The sequence below is a fragment of the Lissotriton vulgaris genome, chromosome 1_1 (genome assembly GCF_964263255.1).
Source record: "Lissotriton vulgaris chromosome 1_1, aLisVul1.2, whole genome shotgun sequence".
Taxonomy (NCBI): Eukaryota; Metazoa; Chordata; class Amphibia; order Caudata; family Salamandridae; genus Lissotriton; species Lissotriton vulgaris.
In genome coordinates this window covers 1,769,827,105-1,769,854,200 of record NC_141685.1, presented here as the reverse complement: position 1 = coordinate 1,769,854,200, position 27,096 = coordinate 1,769,827,105, and the positions used below count along the sequence as shown (strand labels likewise).

Below are 27,096 nucleotides of genomic sequence, written 5' to 3'. Positions count from 1 at the left end.
GTCTCCATACATTAACCAGGTGCCGGAACCAGAGAAGCAGGAGGCGAAGAAGATTCTCCTGGAAGGGGAGAGGACTTCGCCCGAAGTCATAGACTGCGCTATGGATATAGCGACCACAGCTTTTAGATTCTTGGGAGGAGCAGCGGTCCTGCGCAGGCAAGGATGGCTGCGAGCAACGGCGTTTAGGCCGGAGGTGCAAAACAAGATTTTAGACCTCCCATTCAATGGAGAAGATCTGTTTGGGAAGCATATTGATGATACTCTGCAGAGTATCAAGAAGGATACTGATACGGCAAAAGCTCTGGGGACAATGCAATACAGAAAAACCCCTTTTCGTGGCTCCAGGGGCAGAGGGCAGTCCTCGTATAGAGGAGGATACCAACAGGGGAGATATTCTTCTTATTCGGCCTCATCGCAGCCTTACCGTCAACAGTACAGTCAGCGTCAATCAGGAGGATATACAAAATCAACTCCAAGAGGACGGGGTGGCCGGGGAAAGGACAACACCCGTCGGCAATGACAACCTTCATCTTCCAGCTATGTCAGATGCTCCCCTGGGTGGAAAGATTGCTCACTATCTTCACAATTGGCAGAAAATAACAACGGACCAATGGGTCCTCAAAATAGTTCAATTCGGTCATACCCTAGAATTTCTTCAAATGCCCTCTTGTAGGCCACCGATGCACTAGAGAGCCAACCATCTGCATCAACTCCGGCAGGAGATTCGGGCAATGCTCCGAAAGGGAGCAATAGAACCGGTACCGAAAGCCCAGGAAAACAAGGGGTTTTAATTCCGTTTTTTTCTTGTCAGGAAAAACAAGCTCCAATGGCGCCCCATTCTGGATCTCAGATCCTTAAACACCTATCTCAAGAAGCAATCTTACAGGATGGTGTCTCTGCAGGACATCCTTCCGTTATTGAACCCAGGAGATCATATGACTACATTGGATCTACAAGACGCGTATTTCCACGTGCCGATCCATCCTGCACACAGACAGTACCTTTGGTTCTTAGTAGCCGGAAGACATTACCAATTCAGAGTACTGCCATTCGGCTTGAAGTCAGCGCCGAGAGTATTCACGAAATGCCTGGCTCCAGTAGCAGCGGTGTTGAGGAAGCAAAGACATCAAATATTTCCTTACCTCGACGACTGGTTAGTCAAAGAACCATCAAAAGTACAGGCCAGAGCGTCAACACAAGTCTGCATAGACTTGTTCGCCAAACTAGGATTGACTCTCCTCGAGGGAAAGTCACACCTTCACCCAGCAAAAGTGATCACATTTCCTGGGGGGCAATATTGGACACGGAATGCAACAAGGCGTCCCCCCCCCGAAGAAAGGCAACTGAGGATTGTGTCCCTCTTCCAAGACTTTGTAAAAAGAAAGTCTCTTTCAGTCCGCAGGTACAAATCCTTGCTGGGCATGATGTCATCTTGTATTCCCCTGGTGCCATGCTGCAGGTTAAGGATGTGCCCATGGCAAGAGCAGATCGATCTCCAATGGCGTCAGTTGGAGGGATCCTTCGACGATACAATATGGGTGACACCAGTGATGGTACAGGCAGCAGAGTGGTGGACACAAAAAGGAAATGTGTCTCAGGGTCTGACGTTTCTGGCAAGAGCGGCTCCTCTAGTGGTGACGACGGATGAGTCTTTAGAAGGATGGGGAGCTTTCCTTCAGGACCTTCAAGTCAGCGGTCGTTGGAAGGTGCACGAGCAGCAATTGCACATAAATCTGCTGGAGCTCAGAGCGATCCGCTTGGCATTACTAGCTTTTCTACCAAGGATAAGAGGTTCGCCGGTGTTGGTAAGAACAGACAACACTACGGCGATGCATTATGTGAACAAGCAAGGGGGAACAAGATCTCTGTCCCCGTCTCAGGAAGCCCAGGAGATATGGGAATGGGCTCTTAAGCAAGGAATATCATTGGCAGCAGAACACCTCCCGGGGGATCAAAACGTCAAGGCAGATACTCTCAGCAGACTCAAATTGTCCTGCCACGAATGGGAGCTGGACCAGGGGATCCTGGACAGCATCTTTCGAAGATGGGGAACACCGATAGTGAACAATTTCGCTACAAGTGAACACAGGAAATGCCAGTACTTCGCAAGCTGGCTTCCCCAGAAGGGATCTTGGGGGAATGCGTTTTCCATGGCATGGTCCGGCGTCTTTGCCTACGTTTTTCCTCCAATTCCTCTTCTTCCCCGCGTACTGGTGAAGATCAAAAAAGAACCATGTAGGCTGATCCTGGTAGCCCCGTGGTGGCCCAGACAACACTGGTTCATGGAACTGCTGCTGCTGTCGGAGGACCGTCCAATTCGGTTGCCTTCAATTCCATCGCTTCTGACAATGTCCTAGGGTCAGGTGCTCCATCCGGACCCGAAATCCTTGCAATTAGCAGCCTTTCTCCTGAACACTGTGAATTTAGTCATCTGAACATCTCACATGAATGTAGGGAGATCCTGTCCAAAGCCAGAGCGGAGAGTACCAACAAAACCTACAGGATGAAATGGAAGAGGTTTTGTCTGTGGTGTAAGAGGCATAACATTCACCCTCTTATTGCTGCACCTCATCAAATGATACCTTACATTCTGCAATTAGCAAAGTCAGGATTAGCACATGCTTCCATCAAGGTGCATTTGGCTGCGTTATCGTCAGGCCGATCCTTATGGTCATCAAGGATCATCAAGCAATTTATGAAGGGCATATTCAGAGTCTTTCCTCCAGTAAAGCCTCCACCACCACTATGGAATCTGAATATAGTACTTTCTCAATTGATGAAACCACCGTTTGAACCGATACACAGGACGGACATTAAGTTCTTGTCCTGGAAAGTGGCTCTTCTCATTGCATTGACTTCAGCGAGAAGAGTAGGTGAACTACAAGCGCTCACAATTCAGGAGCCTTTCCTACAGTTTCAAGAGGATAGGATGATTCTCAGAACGAACCCGAAGTTCATTCCGAAGGTGCCAACTGGCTTTCATCTGAATGAACCGTTGGTGCTGAAACGTTTCTTTCCTCATCCGTCAACAGCAGCGGAAAAAGTATTGCATTCACTGGACGTTCAAAGATGTATTAAGTTTTACTTGAAAGAAACGAAGGCTTTTCGCAAGTCTTCTCAGGTATTCGTTGATTTCAGCGCACCCAGGAAAGGTTTCCCACTGTCAAAGAGGGGAATTGCCAGATGGATTTTCCAGTGCGATTGTCTACAGTCATCAAGCTGCTGGAAAGCCTCTGAATGCACGAGTTCGTGCCCATTCCATGAGGGCGGTGGCCACATCCACTGCACTGTTCGGAGGAGTGCCAATCCAGGATATCTGACCTGGGCATCTACGCACACCTTCACCAGGCACTACTGCTTGGAGGCAGCCGCAGAATCGGATGTGGCGGTGGGAGAGGCGGTACTGCGGAATATCATCCAGTAGCGGTGAGCCTTTTTTACATCCCCTCCATCCGTAATTTCCCTTGTTTACAAAGTCACATTTTATATATATATATATATATATATATATATATATATATATATATATATATATATATATATATATATATATATATATATATATATATATATATATATGTATATTAACTACTGGCGGTCGCCAGTAGGTAGTTATAGTTAGGATTTTTTTCAATGTTAAATCTCAAAATTCTATTTGGAATAACTTTGGCGCCGGTTGACGAATCTGCCTGAAAATTTGCTCAAAATGGCCTCGTCGAGCTCCGGTCCTTCTCTGAAAGTTTGGGGGGGATGCGTCAAGCGGGGGCCGAGATAAAAGGGGGGTCCCAAAACGCGTTTTCTCCATGTTAATTTCCATAGGGCGGTCGACCTCACTTTTAGCCCAAACGGCTGAATGGATTTACATCAAATTTGGCAAAATTGTAGGAACTGGTAGCCCGATGTGCCTTTGCTATGTCTTAAGATATGTGCTCCAGTGGATTTTGAGTAATTTAGGTACAAAAAAATATATATATCTATGACAGCGCCCCGGTACGCTCACCGGGGAGCGCACCGGGCGCGCCACGCGACTTGCGCACAGAAAGCTGATTGGTTCTTGGTTGTCTGTAAACATTCGAAACATTCCAGAGCGGGCGCCATCTTGTGTCTCGGTAGGATGGAGACACAAGAGGTGGCCAAAACAAAGGGGGAATTGACCATAAGAGGGCAGAGTAGACCCTCCCTGACCCCCTAGGTTTGATGTGGGGGCTTTAAAAGGGCCCGCGGGGCAAAAAACATTTTTTTTTTTCAATTTTTGCTTGGGGAGGGCCCGGTAGGCGCCCCGGGGAGCGCACAACAGAGAAAAAAGAATACCAGAGTTTAAAAATTTTTGGCAATATTTTATAAATGGGAGGTAGTTCTGAAAAGAATTTTTTTTATTCATTTTGTTGTTTTATATTGTTATTATTTTTCAGATTTTTTTTATTTTTTTGTATTTTTTGAACAATGTTATATTTTTTTGGTTTTTTTGGGGGGGGAACAACGAAAAACAGGCATTAGAAAGGGCTCAACAGGAGCAAAAAAAAATAAATTACTTCTTGGGGCGTTTCGAGCACTTGTGGTTTTCAAATGCTCTAATAATTAAAATGATACTCATCTCCCATAACAAATTAGTGCACCACAATAAATGCACAGTAGCTTCATGTGCAAATTTTTTTTTTAATATTTGGGACCGTCTCCCTCGCTTCTGGTCCCGATAGAGTTTCCTGTGACGATGTACTGACCACAGGAGTTGGTGGGTTATCCTGGAGGTGACGCACCTCAGCAACACTATAATTGATTGGATGCCACCTCTGCATGTGGCGTTGCATAGTATAGTTTTCAAAACTATACTTTTTGTCTGTGCCTCATAACAGAACTGCATTGCAAATGAGGCATGTCACCAGCCGGGCATTGACCTTTTTTTGCCCTCGAGGGTAAGAAAAAAATTGCCATATAAAATGGTCTAAGCGGTGGGATTGCCAGGACTTTTCACGCAAGAACTGTCTCGGCTCTACCTCCCCTTCCTCTTCTTCTTCCTCTTCCTCTGGGTTTGGAAGGAACTGTGCAGGTGGTCCTTCCTTCCTAGGTGGTTGTGGTGGTGGTAAGGGTCCACCAGCTGCAGCTACAACAGATGCCATGACTGAACAAGCAGAAACAGGTCTTCCTCTCACAAAGATGAAAGTCAGAGTGAGGAAAAAAGGTGGGGGCTTTCATCATTTGGGGAAAAAAAATGTTCTAAACCAATGAAAAGTGTTATTTTCAGGTCACATGACCCGATGCGCTTACGTTTCGTGCTCCGGCGCGCTTACGTTACGCGCTCCGGGCCGCGGATCGCTTCCGAGTGCGTTTACGCAGCGCGACATAAGACGCATCACGCGGCTACGCGATACGTGACGCTTACACGACGCGTCACAATGTTGTTTTCGATCGCGACATTGGTGCTAACGGGACGCTTCCTGGTTCGCGCACCGGGGCGCTTCAAAATAGTAAACTTTCTGGGGCGCTCACCGGGGCGCGCACCGGAAGCGCTCCAAGACAAAAAAAAAAAATAAATAAATAAAAAAAAAAAATTATTTTAAAAAAATGAAAAATTGTAAGGACTGATAGCTATGTCTCAAGATATATGCTCCAGTTGTTTTTAAGAAAATTAACTTTTAAAAAATATATATTGGCCTATATTTGGGCTTTATATATGTTAGAGCCCAAATGTAGCCCAATGTAGCCCAAAGTAGCCCAAAGATGACCACCAGAGACAAAAAAGTACAAATGTAGCCCAAATATCAGCCAGATGTAGCGCAACTATAGCCAAATGATAGTATGTACTAGAGTGTTCTAAAGAACAACTAGAGCGGTAACAGTCTTACTTATAAAGTGAGACTTTTAGTTAGGAATTAGCATTAAAAAAACCTTTGAAATTCGCTGAAAAAAACATAGGTTTCACACCAGTTATAGTTAGGAATTAGCATTTAAAAAACCTATTAAATTCACTGAAAAAACCATAGGTTTCACACCAGTTATAGTTAGCTGGAAATTTTACTGACATAAAACCAATGAAATTCCCATGTTATAGTTAGTAGGACTCACTATAACTTGCGCGTGTAATGCACTGCTGATGACATCACATATTACATCACTCATGACCTGGTCAGTGACATCACTCATGACATCACTGATTTCACCATCCTTGTGACAGAGTGACTGACCTCCTTTCACTGTACAGTAACCCTTGAAACACATATTCAAAAATAGAAACTAACATTTACAAAAAAGTGGAGATACCTATACCAGTTACAACAACGAATTCAGTAATTCCACCATTTATGTACACATCCACTCATTCACCAACAGTTCTATATAGTCATTCATACATATACTCACTTATCATATGTAGTGAGACACCTTTACATCCGTTAACACACCGACAGCCTTCCAAAAGTTGCTCACACACATACTCACACATGCAAATAAACTATTGAACATCCATTTTTTTGCATATACAGCTATACACACACTACCACCTTACTTCTAAGGAAACTTACACATACTTACTCTCTTAAACAATCACTTATAGAAACACATACTTATTAAAACAAGAACTCTTTCAATCTCTCACTCTCACATATACTCACTTATATACATCAATACTCACATATACTAGATTAAAATATATGTAGTTACTGATAAAGACACTAGTGAGACAGTCATTAACTTACTAACACATACATATTCACACTCATTCACCCATACAGTCTGGCACATATGCTGTCTTCAAAACACATACAAACAGTGAGTCAGTCATTGATGCATCTATGTGCTAAGTAACACCCCCACCAAATCAAACAGACAATTATAAAGATACTAAAAAAAATAATAATAACCCATATACACACACATGTAGCTACTCGCCAACCCATGCAGCCACTTATACACAAAGTGAAACACTGATACAAACATTTAAATATTTAAACAATACTCGCTAATATATGTATTCACTAAGATACACTTAATAAGCCAGTTAGCCAATCAATTTTTTTTTTTAAAACATCCATTAAGAAACTTATTTAAACATGTATTTTTCCATCGACCTTTACATATACATATATAAAACATATTTATTTTTCAGAAAGACACACATTCACTGGATGGTGTCATCAATGATGTCATGAGTGATGTCACTGACCATGTCATGAGTGATGTAATATGTGATGTCATCAGCAGTGCATTACACGCGCAAATTATAGTGAGTCCAACTAACTATAACGTGGGAATTTCATTGGTTTTATGTCAGTAAAATTTCCAGCTAACTATAACTGGTGTGAAACCTATGGTTTTTTCAGTGAATTTAATAGGTTTTTTAAATGCTAATTCCTAACTATAACTGGTGTGAAACCTATGGTTTTTTCAGTGAATATATATATATATATATATATATATATATATGTGTATGCTCCCAGTTTGTCCCAAACTTTGAAAATGCACTCCAACTCTCACCGATAACGGGTGAAAGCAGTGACAGCATACCGCAGGTTGCAGCGGCATTAGAATCTTCCTGTCTGCTTAATTCATGACGCCTGACGCGTTTCAGTGCCTCCGCACTTCTTCAGAGGCGTGGTCTTCCCATGCCCATCCATTTCAATACCAAACGTCCAATGAGCGGCTCGGTTGAGCCTAGATGGAATTCTGGGACATGTGGTTTGTTGCGGCATGTTGTACTGCTCACGATTCCTTTAGTTGAAAGTTCCCATATGAGGCTCAGTAACATCTAGAGTCCCAGGGCCCCCACTTTAGCGAGGTTGGATGGGCATGGGAAGACCACGCCTCTGAAGAAGTGCGGAGGCACTGAAACGCGTCAGGCGTCATGAATTAAGCAGACAGGAAGATTCTAATGCCGCTGCAACCTGCGGTATGCTGTCACTGCTTTCACCCGTTATCGGTGAGAGTTGGAGTGCATTTTCAAAGTTTGGGACAAACTGGGAGCGTACACATATTGCGGTCGTCCAGCTGCAGAAAATGCACCGCCTCGCTAAAGTGGGGGCCCTGGGACTCTAGATGTTACTGAGCCTCATATGGGAACTTTCACCTAAAGGAATCGTGAGCAGTACAACATGCCGCAACAAACCACATGTCCCAGAATTCCATCTAGGCTCAACCGAGCCGCTCATTGGACGTTTGGTATTGAAATGGATGGGCATGGGAAGACCACGCCTCTGAAGAAGTGCGGAGGCACTGAAACGCGTCAGGCGTCATGAATTAAGCAGACAGGAAGATTCTAATGCCGCTGCAACCTGCGGTATGCTGTCACTGCTTTCACCCGTTATCGGTGAGAGTTGGAGTGCATTTTCAAAGTTTGGGACAAACTGGGAGCGTACACATATTGCGGTCGTCCAGCCGCAGAAAATGCACCGCCTCGCTAAAGTGGGGGCCCTGGGACTCTAGATGTTACTGAGCCTCATATGGGAACTTTCACCTAAAGGAATCGTGAGCAGTACAACATGCCGCAACAAACCACATGTCCCAGAATTCCATCTAGGCTCAACCGAGCCGCTCATTGGACGTTTGGTATTGAAATGGATGGGCATGGGAAGACCACGCCTCTGAAGAAGTGCGGAGGCACTGAAACGCGTCAGGCGTCATGAATTAAGCAGACAGGAAGATTCTAATGCTGCTGCAACCTGCGGTATGCTGTCACTGCTTTCACCCGTTATCGGTGAGAGTTGGAGTGCATTTTCAAAGTTTGGGACAAACTGGGAGTGTACACATATTGCGGTCGTCCAGCCGCAGAAAATGCACCGCCTCGCTAAAGTGGGGGCCCTGGGACTCTAGATGTTACTGAGCCTCATATGGGAACTTTCACCTAAAGGAATCGTGAGCAGTACAACATGCCGCAACAAACCACATGTCCCAGAATTCCATCTAGGCTCAACCGAGCCGCTCATTGGACGTTTGGTATTGAAATGGATGGGCATGGGAAGACCACGCCTCTGAAGAAGTGCGGAGGCACTGAAACGCGTCAGGCGTCATGAATTAAGCAGACAGGAAGATTCTAATGCCGCTGCAACCTGCGGTATGCTGTCACTGCTTTCACCCGTTATCGGTGAGAGTTGGAGTGCATTTTCAAAGTTTGGGACAAACTGGGAGCGTACACATATTGCGGTCGTCCAGCCGCAGAAAATGCACCGCCTCGCTAAAGTGGGGGCCCTGGGACTCTAGATGTTACTGAGCCTCATATGGGAACTTTCACCTAAAGGAATCGTGAGCAGTACAACATGCCGCAACAAACCACATGTCCCAGAATTCCATCTAGGCTCAACCGAGCCGCTCATTGGACGTTTGGTATTGAAATGGATGGGCATGGGAAGACCACGCCTCTGAAGAAGTGCGGAGGCACTGAAACGCGTCAGGCGTCATGAATTAAGCAGACAGGAAGATTCTAATGCCGCTGCAACCTGCGGTATGCTGTCACTGCTTTCACCCGTTATCGGTGAGAGTTGGAGTGCATTTTCAAAGTTTGGGACAAACTGGGAGCGTACACATATTGCGGTCGTCCAGCCGCAGAAAATGCACCGCCTCGCTAAAGTGGGGGCCCTGGGACTCTAGATGTTACTGAGCCTCATATGGGAACTTTCACCTAAAGGAATCGTGAGCAGTACAACATGCCGCAACAAACCACATGTCCCAGAATTCCATCTAGGCTCAACCGAGCCGCTCATTGGACGTTTGGTATTGAAATGGATGGGCATGGGAAGACCACGCCTCTGAAGAAGTGCGGAGGCACTGAAACGCGTCAGGCGTCATGAATTAAGCAGACAGGAAGATTCTAATGCCGCTGCAACCTGCGGTATGCTGTCACTGCTTTCACCCGTTATCGGTGAGAGTTGGAGTGCATTTTCAAAGTTTGGGACAAACTGGGAGCGTACACATATATATATATATATATATATATATATATATATATATATATATATATATATATGAGATAATGCTTCATTTTCAAATCGTATGGCATGATTATGAAATGTATCAGAGAAATGTGCTTTGTTTTTTCACTGCTAGCTATTCTGATTCAGGCATGTGAATCTATGAAAGTTCCAATACTGGAGTAAGAAAACAAGTTACTTACTTGTAACTTTAGTTCTCCAGTATTGGAATCTTTCATAGATTAACATGCAGCCACTCTCCTCCCCTGAGAGGCTCACCTCAGATTTAGCACAAGAAGTGTGTTATATTCACAAGTGAGCGAAAAATCTGTGGGGCAGAAGGTTCTCTCAGGAGTGTTCTAGAGGGTGAGGAGCTCTGATTGGTTCAGGGAAAAGTTTGGGCCTCTTTTACATAACAAAGGCTATGGGTTGCAAAAGGGAAATGGGCCCAGGCCTCTTTTCAGTTTGCTATACTACTAAGCACTGCTTTTTTATATACCGGACACTCTCGTCTCGACGACCGGGAATGATTCAGGCATGTGAATCTATGAAAGATTCCAATACTAGAGAACTAAAGTTACAGATAAGTAACTTGTTTTCTTCTATTGAATACATGTTTCAGTAAATGAGTATTGATTTTCTGAAGGATTCTCTTTTTAAATTTGAAAGGCGCCTTCTGGTTGTGGACCTAATATGCTCATTAAATACCTAGTGTGTACGTTAAAAACACAGCAGTCTTGAGATTATGAGACATATGCATTTTGTAGTAACTGGATTTTTTTTACTTGTGCCTCTTTGCAGTTCAACCTGTGCTATCTGTACCATCGATCATGAATGTACGAATATGCCTAATGGCCAGGAATGTATTACCGGACAGAATGTTTGTTGTCCTGAATTAACTTGTGGGATTCATTCATAAAACCATGTGCTCAGATGTGTGATAGATGCGAATTATAACATCATAGTGTACTTCTAATTGCAATTCACAAAGGTCCATTCAAATATGTATGTGCAGATCCTCACCCTTACTAGTATATTTCACACACCAGTGTTGGCTCCTCCGCTAAGGCGGAGGCGCGTCGCCCAACTGCTCTAAAGGAAAAATAAAATGATGATGTATAATTTTTCTCATTTTAGTTTTCCTATTGTAGTCAGTGGCAGGGCTGGCCAAAACAGGGGGAGGAGTGGTTTGCACTCCCTAAGTGCGCACAACTGCTTGGCTGGCGCTATGCATCTCCTCCAGGCTGTAATGCACAGCCTGGTGAGGAACATGCCGAGCCTCCAAATTTCTCGTCTGAGCGCCGAACCACAGAGCTCAGACCAATTACACGCTGCATTGCAGCATTATGATTGGCTCAGGGGAGCCTGGGAGCACAGGTGCTTTCTACTGCTTCCTGCTGCTGGACCGAAGACAGGAAAAAGAGGATGGAGGAGAGGCGGCGGTTAGCCTTTTTCATCTAAGTGTTATTTTTCTTTTTTCATCCCCCACCCTACCACTCGGGTCCGGTAGCAGCCACTACTGCCACATATAATAAAGCCCAACTTTAAATGTGGGTGTGGACATCAACAAGGTACTATTGTTCTCGAAAATGGGAGAGTCAAGAGAAATTCCTGGAGGGGCACAAAGAAGTATATGCAAAAACACAGATGTCACACTTCTACTAAAGCAGTACGACAGTCCACTCAGACTCAATTTTTTACAACCCAGCTTTGAAGAAAGTCACACACCACACCATCCCACTCAGAAAAACTGAATTGGAATCATACAGAAACCAACACAGGCAGGCAATAGCAAGAAATATTTCAACCAGTAAGCAAGGTTCTTGAAACAAGAGTGCATACACCACACTTGGCACCATGACAGATTCCATACAATTAATGGTGAAGAAATGTAAACATTTAAAAACCTGCAGTTCGAGACCACCACTTGAAACATGTCACATCTGTCAACAATTAAAAATTGACTTACACACAACCTGTGCACACGAGCAAAAAAGCAAATACGCACACCTACACATATCAGAGCGCTTTGAGATGCTGTACACAGAACACAAAATAAATTCCTTATACAGCTTCTCCAAAAGCACATTTCCTTAAATACATACCTGAAAAAAGTAAGGGGGCCAGGAGCCATTGACAAGGAGGCAACATGCATGTAAGGCTTACATGTAGTGCTAAAAATAGCCTCTTTCCCCATCTCCTTAATCTTTTTAGATGTTCATCAACACTACCTAGTGGCGTAGCTATACCTACTTGCAAAATAGGAACAGGTTTGCATTTCTTACACGGGCGCACAGCGTTTGTGATAATTCAATAATAATGTTCAAATGATTAAACAGATACTCAATGTACTCCAAAATCTTGTTCATAATTTCATTTATTATCCGATGTTTCATCGCACGAAAGACAATGTGTTTTAAAATGCTTCTCATGCCACAGATATTCTACTCCAAGCTTTTTTCTGGGCACGCCTCAAAGCACAAATAAAACATCTTTAGAAGTGGCTCTTAAAATACCCAATGCATTTCGAGCACAGATGTGCTCTTCTTCAGGGGTTTCACTACAAATAGAAAAATATATAACAGTCAATTCCAACTGTCTAAACATTATGACATACACTATGCTCGTTTTTGTTATATAAAAACATTACATGATATAAATCCATGCAGTGAATTGTAGCCAGCCTTAAAACAGCGTTTTCCCTCTAGCATGGTAACACTCAGTTAACCAAACAGTGTACTGGGGGTCCCTTGATCTAAATTATTGCCATTACCTACTTAACTATTCTGTGCTGTTACTTAAACCCTAGGGGATGTCAACCCAAACTGTTGAACTAAACAACCAAATTCCAGGGAGCAGCCTGTTCACATACCTTCATGTCCCTTCGAATATATCGTGTTTGAAATAGAGGGGAGAAGTTAGATCGCGAGATCAAAAGGGCACCAATTAACACTCAAGGGAGTGGAAGGTCCAGTCTCAGTGTGTGCCCGTAGCAATGGTTGCAACAAGGGGGGTACTGGACTGTTCCTGAGTGTGACTAGAGGGAAGATTAGTTGGCGTGACCAAAGGTGTGGATTTGACACCCAAGGGCATCCATTTTGTTGGATGGATTGGCCTCACACACCCCGAAGGATGTCATGCTTCATCATCGGCGGTTGCTCCTCGTCGGGGAGGCGGTGCAATCCCCGACGGGCTCACCTCAAAGAGGGGCTCTTTGGCGGAGATCTTTTTCCAACTGCCTTATGGTGAGGTGCGGGTGTGTGGGCAGGGTGGTGTGTGGTGGTGAAAAAGGGATATTAAAATGTAGCTAAGGGTACCTAGAACGAACTTTATTCAGGGGGTCCCTCGCTGCAGTTAAAAACAGGGGGCTAGCTCACTAGGAGACAACGAGTAAATTCAGGTGAACCTAGATGAGGCTAGTAGTGTACAACGGTCGACATGTTTCTCGCGGTGGGCTGTAGTAACCCGCGATTCATCAGGACCTAAAAAAGGTGATTAAACCACATGCTGGTGTCATGTGTGGGTTTGTGTTTGTATTACCTCTGTGTTGGTTGTCCTATGCCTAAGTATAGAAGAGAGATAAAACAACAATAGTTAAAACAATATGCGTCATTTATACAATATGGTCACGCCAATGGGAAAGAAAAGTGAGCAAGCGTGGCATGCTATAGGTGTACTTGTGTTCAAAGTCACAATCGATGCATGCCTTAGTGGTTAAGTATGCCACCTATCTATAGTATGGCGTTCTCAACAAACACAAAGTGAGTGAAGTGGGTATTTCTGTGAAGTTTGAGGAAGTGGATTTAAAACAAGGGATTTGTAATGAGTCACATGCAGTAGCTAACCAGGCTCTATTGTGTAGCTGGGTTCATACCCATGATGATTATAACCTTAGCAAATGCACTGCCCCTACTACTTTAATGGATTCAAAGTTCAACAGACATTCCCTTTATCTACTCACCTAATAGTTAAGAACTAACTGCCACATGAGGGGTCGGCGGGGTGAGGCATCAGGGATGAGTCAAATAGTCAAGACTGGGTTTTTGGATTTAAAACAAAACAGAACAAAACAGCCAGGAGAGCGTTAGTTAACTAGCTAGCAGTGTATACTACTGCCAGTGGTTCCCATTATCAGCGAAGCCTTTCGTCACCTATGAGCACTCACCTCCAGTCTCCTGCGCCCCAGCTGCTTGACCTACCCTTCACCGCCGAGCTCGAGTAGATGTGGGAGCTCGGCGGGAAGGGTTATTTACATTAATTGCAGCGAATCACTACGGAGCGAGTGTCCCCGCCCATAAACGGGTCACGTGATAAATGCCGTTCGGGGGGCGGCCATTTTAAGCTAGTCAATCGAATGGCTTGAGGGGGACTGGAATGTGTGTCCGCGCTTCTTGTAAGTGTTCGCATTGACCACCGAGGGCCCCTTATTACTGGTGTTTGGAGCGTGTGTGGTATTGAACGTGAGCAGGTGAAACAGAGTGGTTTATTTGGCAATATGTAGCGGAGGAATCGCGCTACTAGAGATGTTAAGGCGGCCATGATGAGTGGTGTCACAGCACACGAGCCCCTGGATGAATCACCTGTATAACGTGGTTTAGCGGGGCGGACATCTTAGACTGGTGGAACTAACCTATTATCTGGATTTAATGTGAAGGCATCAATAATAAAGTGTGTCAGCCAGGTATCAGGCACCTATGATGCTATGGCATATATTTGGTTCGTAATGTGGATGGTGTAGTTGGCGGTGGGAGCCCTTATTAGAGTGCTGTTATTGCAATTGCACTGTGCCATATGTGCCCATTGGTTCTTACAGATAGCATCCCAAAGCTGGATGTAGGGCTGCCTGGGATTGTTTGCAACAGTGTATCAGATTCAGGTTGTAATGGCTCATAGCGATTGCCATGGAATATCTTCATTGAGTCCCAATCTGTCAGAGGATAGGCGGTGGACCCATCTCTGTTCCTTCCTGAAGAGGACATTCTTTGGGCAATTAGGGCTAGATTCAATTACTACCCACTTCACGGAGTCCTCATCATGGCCTTGGTCTACATAATGTTTACACATCTTCGTGTGTGTCTTTTTGCAGCGGAAGTTACTCCGATGTTCAATAATCCTAGTTTTGATGGGGCGGGTTGTCATTCCGACATATTGCAAACCGCAAGGACACGTGAGAAGGTAAACGCAGTGTGAAGTGTTGCAATTAGTATGGTGCCTCAGCTCCCATGTAAAGGTCTCAGAGAGCTGTATAGTTTTAGCTGCCCGAGTGTACCGGCAGACACCACACATACCGCAGGGATAGTGGCCCGTAACAGGGGGAAGCTGCCACAGTGTCTGTTGGGTTTCTTTGATTGCCTTCTTAGGTCGGGTACTGATGAGAATATCTTTTATGTTTTGTGACCTCTTGAAGGCAAACCTAGGGTCTTCCATGGTCAGCTCACCCGTGCTCAGTATACCCCAGTGATGTTTAATAGTCTTCCTGACTTGGTTAGACCTAGGGGTGAATGTTGTCACACATGTGATGGGTTGGTTCTCTGTGGGGGCCTTTTCCCGGTGCTCTAGCAGTGCCTCGCGATTGTTGTTCCGTGCCCGTTTCTTGGCTCTCAGAACATCGCTTTTGGGGTAGCCCCTGTCAAGAAGGTTCCTGGACAAGATTGCAGATTCCTTTTTATAGTCACGCACATCGCTGCAGTTGCGCCTTATCCGCAAGAATTGCCCGAATGGCAGATTAGAGCGCAAGGCCTTTGGATGGTGACTTTTATAGTGCAAGAGGCTGTTACGGTCAGTTGGCTTCCGATACATGGTAGTGCTTATTGACCCCTCGTCTAGTCTGATTGTGAGATCCAGGAAGGCGATCTCCTTTGGTGATGAGGTCATGGTGAATTTCAAATGCGGATTCAAAGCATTGATCCACTCAAAAAATGCTTCCTGGGAAGATGCCGGCCCTTTCCACAGGATCAGGATATCGTCAATAAAACGTTTCCACATTTTAATGTTACTGCGGAAAGGGTTGGATTCATGGTCTATGTATGTTTTTTCAAACTTGGCCATGTAGAGACAGGCCACCGAGGGGGCAAAGGTACTGCCCATAGAGGTCCCTTGGGTCTGATGGTAGAATTTGCCCTTAAATTCGAAAAAGTTTTCTGTAAGCGCTAGGGTGGCGCATTCCAAGACAAAGGATTGCGGAGTATCTGACGTCCAGTTCTCCTGACTGAGTCTCTCCTCAATAACCTCCAGTGTGGCCCTCTGAGGAATGTTTGTGTAGAGGGCCTCCACGTCCAAGGTAATCAGCAGGTCTACATCCTCAGCGTGCTGGACATTGTCCAGGATGCGTAACACGTCTGTGGTGTCCTGGATGTAGGAGGGGATGTTTTTGACCAGGGGTTGCAGAAAGTAATCACAAAATTGTGAGAGGGGCTCCAGGACTGAGTCTATCCCTGAGACGATAGGTCTCCCCGGTACAGGTCTGGTTGCTTTATGGATCTTTGGCAAGATATAAAAATAGGGGACCCTCGGGTCCTTTTTGATGAGAAAATCTGCCTCCTTACTCGTAATCCATTGGTCACATTCTGCGCTTGTGACTAGACTCGTGATGGTAGTTAGTAAGCGCTGGGTTGGATCATTAGGGATGGGGGTATAGTACTTTTGGTTGCCCAATTGCCTATTGCATTCTGTCTCATAGTCCTTGGTGTTCATGAGAACAGTAGCGCCACCTTTGTCCGCTTGTTTTATAGTGATCAGAGGATCGTCAGCCAGTGATCTTAATACTGTCATCTCCTCCCTGGAGACATTGCAGTGTGATGCATGTCTGTTCAGTTTAGAAATGTCTTTCAACACCGCTTGTTCGAATGTGAGTACTTCCGGGGGGACCATTCCATTATGTGGTGTGAACGTCGATGGATTGTGTAGTCCAGAGTCACCTGACTGTTCACTAGGTTTACCTTCAAAAAAGGCTTTTAGCCTGACTTTCCTGAAGAATGACTTCAATTCCCTAGTCTCTTGGAAATAGTCAATCTTAGGTGTCGGTACAAATCCTAGACCCTTTTGAAGTACCTCCACTTCTTTTTGTGAGAGGAGCCGGTCAGAGAGGTTGACCACGAGGCTTACTGTGGACCCGATCGGTTCGTGCTCCTCGTGTCCATCCCTTGTGGGCGTGGTTCCTCCCATTGCACCCTCTTTTCTAGAGCGTTCCCTCTTTTTCGCCCTCGCCCTCTGCCCCAACCTCTGCCTAAAAAAGGAGGGTTTGCAAGGTTTTGAGGGGGGTAGAACGGGGGATACTGGGGGGCAAACGGGGGTTGGAACTGGTGGAACTGGGGATACTGCCAAAAGGGAGGGGGCCCGGTGAGGGGTCCTTGGTTAGGATAGTTTGGGTAGTTTTGTTGTCCTCGGCCCCTTCCTTTCCTAGGTCTCGGCGGCATTTGTGCTGTCCCATTTTCTCCACTACTATCGGAGCCGCTGTTAGAGCCCCTTCTGGAGGAGTTATTACTGGAGTCCGAGTTATAGTCTGTGTTCTGGTTGGTCCCTGGGGGCACATAGTCATCCTTCAAGTACGGGTAGACCTTTTCTTTAGAGAATTTCTTGATGTCTTTTTGTAGCTTAGCAATCTTTTGGTTCATCAGGAATTCTTTATGTTCTGCCATCTCCTTATTAATTTCCGCTAGTTTTGTCTTAAAGCCAGGGTTTTGTACCGCTGATTTCAACGCCGCTTCAGCTGCTTGTATTCTCACAAGAAGTGCGTCTGCTAGGCGTTTAGCTGTATTGACTATCAGTATGAGGAGGTCGTGTGTGCACTTCCATGCCACCTGGGACCACTCCACCTTGAATTGACCGTCCTCCCAGAATATCCTTGGGAAGTTCCTGACGATCAGCCCATTGGGTGCTATCTTGGCTTTAAAGTATTGGGCCATCATCGTGCCATGGATGGTTATCCTTATCCATTCCCGCTTAAGGTCTGACAGGGATTGCCACTCTGTGGTGTTACTCCCCGTGGCTGCTTCAGTGTCGATACCGAACAGAGATGGTATCCTCATGATAGCTGCTGCTTCCTCCTCACCAAAACTCAGACCTTGACCTTCCATAGTGGAAAAAGTCAAGGGTGACTGGTCTCGGCGGTAGAGTCCTTCACAGAAGGTAGGGGGGGGTTTTTTTTGGGGGAAAGGGGGGGTTCCAAAAAGCCAAGGTTGGCTATGGACCTCGTGTGACCCACCAATTAGGTATGGGGTCAGTAGATTCGGGGGATCTGAAAAATCTAACCCACCTTGAGGTAGCTCCCACGGTGTGAACCGTGCTAGAGTGTTTGAAATAGAGGGGAGAAGTTAGATCGCGAGATCAAAAGGGCACCAATTACCACTCAAGGGAGTGGAAGGTCCAGTCTCAGTGTGTGCCCGTAGCAATGGTTGCAACAAGGGGGGTACTGGACTGTTCCTGAGTGTGACTAGAGGGAAGATTAGTTGGCGTGACCAAAGGTGTGGATTTGACACCCAAGGGCATCCATTTTGTTGGATGGATTGGCCTCACACACCCCGAAGGATGTCATGCTTCATCATCGGCGGTTGCTCCTCGTCGGGGAGGCGGTGCAATCCCCGACGGGCTCACCTCAAAGAGGGGCTCTTTGGCGGAGATCTTTTTCCAACTGCCTTATGGTGAGGTGCGGGTGTGTGGGCAGGGTGGTGTGTGGTGGTGAAAAAGGGATATTAAAATGTAGCTAAGGGTACCTAGAACGAACTTTATTCAGGGGGTCCCTCGCTGCAGTTAAAAACAGGGGGCTAGCTCACTAGGAGACAACGAGTAAATTCAGGTGAACCTAGATGAGGCTAGTAGTGTACAACGGTCGACATGTTTCTCGCGGTGGGCTGTAGTAACCCGCGATTCATCAGGACCTAAAAAAGGTGATTAAACCACATGCTGGTGTCATGTGTGGGTTTGTGTTTGTATTACCTCTGTGTTGGTTGTCCTATGCCTAAGTATAGAAGAGAGATAAAACAACAATAGTTAAAACAATATGCGTCATTTATACAATATGGTCACGCCAATGGGAAAGAAAAGTGAGCAAGCGTGGCATGCTATAGGTGTACTTGTGTTCAAAGTCACAATCGATGCATGCCTTAGTGGTTAAGTATGCCACCTATCTATAGTATGGCGTTCTCAACAAACACAAAGTGAGTGAAGTGGGTATTTCTGTGAAGTTTGAGGAAGTGGATTTAAAACAAGGGATTTGTAATGAGTCACATGCAGTAGCTAACCAGGCTCTATTGTGTAGCTGGGTTCATACCCATGATGATTATAACCTTAGCAAATGCACTGCCCCTACTACTTTAATGGATTCAAAGTTCAACAGACATTCCCTTTATCTACTCACCTAATAGTTAAGAACTAACTGCCACATGAGGGGTCGGCGGGGTGAGGCATCAGGGATGAGTCAAATAGTCAAGACTGGGTTTTTGGATTTAAAACAAAACAGAACAAAACAGCCAGGAGAGCGTTAGTTAACTAGCTAGCAGTGTATACTACTGCCAGTGGTTCCCATTATCAGCGAAGCCTTTCGTCACCTATGAGCACTCACCTCCAGTCTCCTGCGCCCCAGCTGCTTGACCTACCCTTCACCGCCGAGCTCGAGTAGATGTGGGAGCTCGGCGGGAAGGGTTATTTACATTAATTGCAGCGAATCACTACGGAGCGAGTGTCCCCGCCCATAAACGGGTCACGTGATAAATGCCGTTCGGGGGGCGGCCATTTTAAGCTAGTCAATCGAATGGCTTGAGGGGGACTGGAATGTGTGTCCGCGCTTCTTGTAAGTGTTCGCATTGACCACCGAGGGCCCCTTATTACTGGTGTTTGGAGCGTGTGTGGTATTGAACGTGAGCAGGTGAAACAGAGTGGTTTATTTGGCAATATGTAGCGGAGGAATCGCGCTACTAGAGATGTTAAGGCGGCCATGATGAGTGGTGTCACAGCACACGAGCCCCTGGATGGATCACCTGTATAACGTGGTTTAGCGGGGCGGACATCTTAGACTGGTGGAACTAACCTATTATCTGGATTTAATGTGAAGGCATCAATAATAAAGTGTGTCAGCCAGGTATCAGGCACCTATGATGCTATGGCATATATTTGGTTCGTAATGTGGATGGTGTAGTTGGCGGTGGGAGCCCTTATTAGAGTGCTGTTATTGCAATTGCACTGTGCCATATGTGCCCATTGGTTCTTACAGATAGCATCCCAAAGCTGGATGTAGGGCTGCCTGGGATTGTTTGCAACAGTGTATCAGATTCAGGTTGTAATGGCTCATAGCGATTGCCATGGAATATCTTCATTGAGTCCCAATCTGTCAGAGGATAGGCGGTGGACCCATCTCTGTTCCTTCCTGAAGAGGACATTCTTTGGGCAATTAGGGCTAGATTCAATTACTACCCACTTCACGGAGTCCTCATCATGGCCTTGGTCTACATAATGTTTACACATCTTCGTGTGTGTCTTTTTGCAGCGGAAGTTACTCCGATGTTCAATAATCCTAGTTTTGATGGGGCGGGTTGTCATTCCGACATATTGCAAACCGCAAGGACACGTGAGAAGGTAAACGCAGTGTGAAGTGTTGCAATTAGTATGGTGCCTCAGCTCCCATGTAAAGGTCTCAGAGAGCTGTATAGTTTTAGCTGCCCGAGTGTACCGGCAGACACCACACATACCGCAGGGATAGTGGCCCGTAACAGGGGGAAGCTGCCACAGTGTCTGTTGGGTTTCTTTGATTGCCTTCTTAGGTCGGGTACTGATGAGAATATCTTTTATGTTTTGTGACCTCTTGAAGGCAAACCTAGGGTCTTCCATGGTCAGCTCACCCGTGCTCAGTATACCCCAGTGATGTTTAATAGTCTTCCTGACTTGGTTAGACCTAGGGGTGAATGTTGTCACACATGTGATGGGTTGGTTCTCTGTGGGGGCCTTTTCCCGGTGCTCTAGCAGTGCCTCGCGATTGTTGTTCCGTGCCCGTTTCTTGGCTCTCAGAACATCGCTTTTGGGGTAGCCCCTGTCAAGAAGGTTCCTGGACAAGATTGCAGATTCCTTTTTATAGTCACGCACATCGCTGCAGTTGCGCCTTATCCGCAAGAATTGCCCGAATGGCAGATTAGAGCGCAAGGCCTTTGGATGGTGACTTTTATAGTGCAAGAGGCTGTTACGGTCAGTTGGCTTCCGATACATGGTAGTGCTTATTGACCCCTCGTCTAGTCTGATTGTGAGATCCAGGAAGGCGATCTCCTTTGGTGATGAGGTCATGGTGAATTTCAAATGCGGATTCAAAGCATTGATCCACTCAAAAAATGCTTCCTGGGAAGATGCCGGCCCTTTCCACAGGATCAGGATATCGTCAATAAAACGTTTCCACATTTTAATGTTACTGCGGAAAGGGTTGGATTCATGGTCTATGTATGTTTTTTCAAACTTGGCCATGTAGAGACAGGCCACCGAGGGGGCAAAGGTACTGCCCATAGAGGTCCCTTGGGTCTGATGGTAGAATTTGCCCTTAAATTCGAAAAAGTTTTCTGTAAGCGCTAGGGTGGCGCATTCCAAGACAAAGGATTGCGGAGTATCTGACGTCCAGTTCTCCTGACTGAGTCTCTCCTCAATAACCTCCAGTGTGGCCCTCTGAGGAATGTTTGTGTAGAGGGCCTCCACGTCCAAGGTAATCAGCAGGTCTACATCCTCAGCGTGCTGGACATTGTCCAGGATGCGTAACACGTCTGTGGTGTCCTGGATGTAGGAGGGGATGTTTTTGACCAGGGGTTGCAGAAAGTAATCACAAAATTGTGAGAGGGGCTCCAGGACTGAGTCTATCCCTGAGACGATAGGTCTCCCCGGTACAGGTCTGGTTGCTTTATGGATCTTTGGCAAGATATAAAAATAGGGGACCCTCGGGTCCTTTTTGATGAGAAAATCTGCCTCCTTACTCGTAATCCATTGGTCACATTCTGCGCTTGTGACTAGACTCGTGATGGTAGTTAGTAAGCGCTGGGTTGGATCATTAGGGATGGGGGTATAGTACTTTTGGTTGCCCAATTGCCTATTGCATTCTGTCTCATAGTCCTTGGTGTTCATGAGAACAGTAGCGCCACCTTTGTCCGCTTGTTTTATAGTGATCAGAGGATCGTCAGCCAGTGATCTTAATACTGTCATCTCCTCCCTGGAGACATTGCAGTGTGATGCATGTCTGTTCAGTTTAGAAATGTCTTTCAACACCGCTTGTTCGAATGTGAGTACTTCCGGGGGGACCATTCCATTATGTGGTGTGAACGTCGATGGATTGTGTAGTCCAGAGTCACCTGACTGTTCACTAGGTTTACCTTCAAAAAAGGCTTTTAGCCTGACTTTCCTGAAGAATGACTTCAATTCCCTAGTCTCTTGGAAATAGTCAATCTTAGGTGTCGGTACAAATCCTAGACCCTTTTGAAGTACCTCCACTTCTTTTTGTGAGAGGAGCCGGTCAGAGAGGTTGACCACGAGGCTTACTGTGGACCCGATCGGTTCGTGCTCCTCGTGTCCATCCCTTGTGGGCGTGGTTCCTCCCATTGCACCCTCTTTTCTAGAGCGTTCCCTCTTTTTCGCCCTCGCCCTCTGCCCCAACCTCTGCCTAAAAAAGGAGGGTTTGCAAGGTTTTGAGGGGGGTAGAACGGGGGATACTGGGGGGCAAACGGGGGTTGGAACTGGTGGAACTGGGGATACTGCCAAAAGGGAGGGGGCCCGGTGAGGGGTCCTTGGTTAGGATAGTTTGGGTAGTTTTGTTGTCCTCGGCCCCTTCCTTTCCTAGGTCTCGGCGGCATTTGTGCTGTCCCATTTTCTCCACTACTATCGGAGCCGCTGTTAGAGCCCCTTCTGGAGGAGTTATTACTGGAGTCCGAGTTATAGTCTGTGTTCTGGTTGGTCCCTGGGGGCACATAGTCATCCTTCAAGTACGGGTAGACCTTTTCTTTAGAGAATTTCTTGATGTCTTTTTGTAGCTTAGCAATCTTTTGGTTCATCAGGAATTCTGTTTCACCTGCTCACGTTCAATACCACACACGCTCCAAACACCAGTAATAAGGGGCCCTCGGTGGTCAATGCGAACACTTACAAGAAGCGCGGACACACATTCCAGTCCCCCTCAAGCCATTCGATTGACTAGCTTAAAATGGCCGCCCCCCGAACGGCATTTATCACGTGACCCGTTTATGGGCGGGGACACTCGCTCCGTAGTGATTCGCTGCAATTAATGTAAATAACCCTTCCCGCCGAGCTCCCACATCTACTCGAGCTCGGCGGTGAAGGGTAGGTCAAGCAGCTGGGGCGCAGGAGACTGGAGGTGAGTGCTCATAGGTGACGAAAGGCTTCGCTGATAATGGGAACCACTGGCAGTAGTATACACTGCTAGCTAGTTAACTAACGCTCTCCTGGCTGTTTTGTTCTGTTTTGTTTTAAATCCAAAAACCCAGTCTTGACTATTTGACTCATCCCTGATGCCTCACCCCGCCGACCCCTCATGTGGCAGTTAGTTCTTAACTATTAGGTGAGTAGATAAAGGGAATGTCTGTTGAACTTTGAATCCATTAAAGTAGTAGGGGCAGTGCATTTGCTAAGGTTATAATCATCATGGGTATGAACCCAGCTACACAATAGAGCCTGGTTAGCTACTGCATGTGACTCATTACAAATCCCTTGTTTTAAATCCACTTCCTCAAACTTCACAGAAATACCCACTTCACTCACTTTGTGTTTGTTGAGAACGCCATACTATAGATAGGTGGCATACTTAACCACTAAGGCATGCATCGATTGTGACTTTGAACACAAGTACACCTATAGCATGCCACGCTTGCTCACTTTTCTTTCCCATTGGCGTGACCATATTGTATAAATGACGCATATTGTTTTAACTATTGTTGTTTTATCTCTCTTCTATACTTAGGCATAGGACAACCAACACAGAGGTAATACAAACACAAACCCACACATGACACCAGCATGTGGTTTAATCACCTTTTTTAGGTCCTGATGAATCGCGGGTTACTACAGCCCACCGCGAGAAACATGTCGACCGTTGTACACTACTAGCCTCATCTAGGTTCACCTGAATTTACTCGTTGTCTCCTAGTGAGCTAGCCCCCTGTTTTTAACTGCAGCGAGGGACCCCCTGAATAAAGTTCGTTCTAGGTACCCTTAGCTACATTTTAATATCCCTTTTTCACCACCACACACCACCCTGCCCACACACCCGCACCTCACCATAAGGCAGTTGGAAAAAGATCTCCGCCAAAGAGCCCCTCTTTGAGGTGAGCCCGTCGGGGATTGCACCGCCTCCCCGACGAGGAGCAACCGCCGATGATGAAGCATGACATCCTTCGGGGTGTGTGAGGCCAATCCATCCAACAAAATGGATGCCCTTGGGTGTCAAATCCACACCTTTGGTCACGCCAACTAATCTTCCCTCTAGTCACACTCAGGAACAGTCCAGTACCTTCGAATATATCCTCCTGGTCTTTACTTTTGAACGGCAACTGCCTCTCTGGTCTTACAAACCTTTTCAATTATATGCCGTAACTCCTCCTCTCCTCACTAGCCACTCATGAGACTCTGGTAGTTTATCTCCCTCTCTACTAACTACGCATCCCAAACTGCAATGTATCCAACCTTTCTCAGCCATACGGCCCGAATCCAAATCCAATAATCACAGCTGTTGTACCCACCCAATGACGCCCCAGAACATTATCAAAATACACCGCCCTCCCTTTAGATCTTATTTAAGACGCTGCTTCAAAAATCATAAAATACAGAAATGCAGGCTGATGTCGATTATATGTAATGCACTACCATTTTTAGCAATATCAATACATTTGTTGTAAACGCATTATGTATTAGTTTGTGAGTTACAAATAAAGTCATGGATTGACGAACACGTTCTTTCTAATGCTAAGATGTACGTCTCGCGTGCGTATTCATGTCCGTTGTTTTTGATATATTTCCAAATGCTTTACTGGGTGCAGCAAGAATTAAGGGCAGAGTCCAAACATGGTTTCCATCAAAAAGAATTACTGTGCACACCTTTAGTTGTTTTTGTCTTCTAAGTTCATGATCAATTTTCAACTACTGAGCGTGCAGCCCGAGCACGTGATCTGCCCTAGTTCACATTTGAACTGACAACTTGCAAAATAGGAACGGGTTTGCATTCCTTACACGGGCGCAGAGCATTTGTGATAATTCAATAATAATTTTTAAATTGAATTGAAATTGAATTGAAAAATAATTTATAATGCGCAGAACAATAACCCGCAGGTGTCAAGGCGCCTAACAAAGATCAGAGGAAGATCAAGAAAACTTAGGACCTTAGACATAGGCTTGCTTGAAGAGAAGGGTTTTTAAGGCAGTGCGGAAGTTCTGATGGGATGGGAGAGATCTCAAGTCCAAAGGGAGTTCGTTCCACCATTTAGGGGCAAGGGTGGAGAAGGCTCTGCCTCCCCACTTGGCTCTTCGTACACGGGGGGCTGTCAGAAGTAGTTTACCAGAGGAGCGCAAGTTCCTTCGGGGGACATGGAGGGAGATGATGGATCCTATTCCAGTGTCACTCTTTTTAGCGATGGCTCTATAGGTCATACAAAGGACCTTGAAGCGAATTCGATGTTCCATCGGCAGCCAGTGCAGTGTTTTCCTGGCTGCAGTGGACGTAGAGCGTCTGGGTAAATCCAGGACAAATCTAGCTATGGCGTTTTGGACTACCTGTAAGCGCTGCAGCTGACCTTTATTAAGTCCAGCATACAGCGCATTACAATAGTCCAAACGCGAGCCGATGAGAGCCACAGCTATTTGTTTTCTTGCCTGGAGAGAGAGATATTTCCTGACCCTACGCAGAGTGTGGATCAGGCCCCAACAGGTGGAAACAGTTCTGCTCACCTGATTGCCTAAGTCGAGGGCGGGATCTATTAACACCCCGAGATTTTTAGCAGAGGATGTGGGGGATGGGCAAGTTCCAAGGGAGTCAGGCCACCAATTGGCTGACCAGATGTTTTCTTTTCCCCCAAACACCATCACCTCTGTCTTCTCCCCATTCAGTTTCAGGGAGTTCCGGATCATCCATTGACCGACCGCCTCCATGCAAGATCTAAACTTGGAGGCGATTAGGTCATCTGAACGGGGAAGAGAGACGAGGATTTGAGTGTCGTCTGCGTACGAGACTACCTCCATCCCAAATGATCTTATAAGTTTGGCTAGTGGGGTAACATAGATATTAAAGAGGGTCGGGCTAAGTGCCGACCCTTGAGGAACCCCACATAGCAAAGGATGGGATGGAGATAGAAACTCCCCAAGCTTGACTCTTTGTTCCCTCCCCGTGAGGAAGGAGGTCAAGAGATCCAGAGCTGCGTTCTTCACCCCTACCTCCCTCAGCCGAGATGTAAGTACTGAGGGGGAGAGGGTGTTGAAAGCCGCAGTTAGATCTAGCAGGACCAGGAGAGAGGTCTGGCCCTCATCTACTGAAGTGCGGATCTTGTCAAGCACGATGGTGAGGGCTGACTCGGTGCTAAATTCTTTCCTGAATCCATGCTGGGAGGAGTCTAAGCATCCCGAACTTTCGACAAAGGCAGCAAGATGCTTGTTAAGATGAGTTTCAAGCATCTTAGCAGGAGCAGGGAGCAGGGAGATGGGCCGGAAGTTTTTTAGGACCCCCGGATCCAAAGAGGCCTTTTTCAGAAGGGGTTTCACTACCGCCTTCTTCCACTCTGCAGGGAAAACGCCATCTCTAATAGCTAGATTCGTTATCTCTAGCAGCGGTGGTAAAAGGGTCTCCCTACACAGTTTGATGACCTTCAGTGGGCAGGTATCCAAAGGTGAACCAGACTTAGTCTTGGCTAACAAAAGCTCAAGGTCCTGCAAGGCCAGCGGGGGAAAGGTGTCCAGAGTGCAAGAAGGGGAGAGTTCATTGATGGTCGGACACAACTCTACGCTAGTCATAGATGCACTAAGGACGACTCTTTGTTCCTCAAGGGCTAGGTGAATGTTATGTATTTTAGAATGGAAAAAGGAGGCAATCTTATTACAGAGATCCTGCGAAGGGATGACAGGGTCAGGGACCTGCAATCTAACCAGGGAGTCTACAGTTTTAAAAAGTTCCTTCGGGGAGGAGAGCGAGGAAGTCGCGGTCACAAAGTATTCTTGTTTGGCCTGCAAAATTTCAGCCTTGTATTTT

The 27,096-nt window shown here is 46.1% G+C and overlaps 1 protein-coding gene and 1 pseudogene across 1 annotated transcript in view; both read left to right on the top strand.

Annotated features, from left to right (window-relative positions):
* The window catches only part of CCDC38 (coiled-coil domain containing 38), a 2,358,499-nt gene that overhangs the window by 207,272 nt on the left and 2,124,131 nt on the right, over positions 1-27,096 (top strand). The gene's annotated exons all lie outside the window — the stretch shown is intronic.
* Positions 1,085-10,730, top strand: LOC147751187 (uncharacterized; annotated as a pseudogene).